Source organism: Crocodylus porosus, unplaced genomic scaffold (genome assembly GCF_001723895.1).
Source record: "Crocodylus porosus isolate Cpor-Errol unplaced genomic scaffold, CroPor_comp1, whole genome shotgun sequence".
NCBI lineage: Eukaryota > Metazoa > Chordata > Crocodylia > Crocodylidae > Crocodylus > Crocodylus porosus.
The window spans coordinates 52,599,793-52,600,809 of record NW_017728949.1 but is presented as its reverse complement, the minus strand read 5'-3'; positions in this window follow the sequence as shown (position 1 = coordinate 52,600,809).

Genomic DNA, 1,017 nt, shown 5'->3' with positions numbered 1-1,017 from the left:
GGGTATAGAGGAAAAAGCTCTAGGCATGCTCCATAGGACAGGGAGGGCACGGAGAATCTAAGATTTTCTCTAAATAATGTTGGATTAGAACCACTGGGTTGACTTCAATGCCATCGATGTAGTTAGTGCCTGCCTTTGCTGCATTGCTATGGGGCTGTTGTCAATGTGAATGGAGAAATGTGGGCAGTTTGTACCCCATCTGCTTCTCAAAGCTTGCAGCAATATGCAAGTAATGTTTCCCTTGAATGCACAGACCCTGCCAGTTGTAACTCCATGGCTGTTAATCACCTTCGACATTGTCGGCTGGTTTTCTGATACTACCTGCTCCGGTTACTACTTCCAAATGAGTCATGAGTTTCCTCTTGCAGCTTCATAGCTCTTCCCAATTGGGGGATCTAGCCTCTTCCCAAGATATTCAACATCATGGATACAGCTGTAGAAGAAAGGAGGACAAGGTCCAGAATAGCATTGGAGAAGTTGGCTGGGAGAGCTCTGGGGCCTCATATGTAGCTGGTTGAAACTTGGAACAGGAATGGTTATTACTTCATTTGCACTGCTGGATCCCAGTCCCCCAAAGGCTTCACACAATGCACTTCAATCAAGGGAGAAAAGACCATAGTGTGCATGGACCAAGACCTGTCTTGGCAGGCCAGGATGACAAAGAGTAGGCTCTGGAAAGCCTGCACGGGGCTTCTGTGAGCTGAGTCTGAGTGACCCAGAGTCAGATCAGCCTTTTTGACTCCTTCAGTCCAAGTCCTTGAGTCTGCCATGTCTTTCTAGCCCACGGTGAAGAATATGAGCTCCACCCATTGGGGACTGAAAACCACAGGCCCTGTAGGCACAGCCTTCTACTGGGAGCAAGCAACTGATGGGTCCTACTTCTTTACATTGATTTCTCTGTGGGATTTAAAATGCTGTTACGTAGATTTCATAGATTTCATAGACATCAGGGCTGGAAGGGACCTCGGGAGATCATCGAGTCCAGCCCCCTGCCCAAAGGGCAGGAAGTCAGCTGGG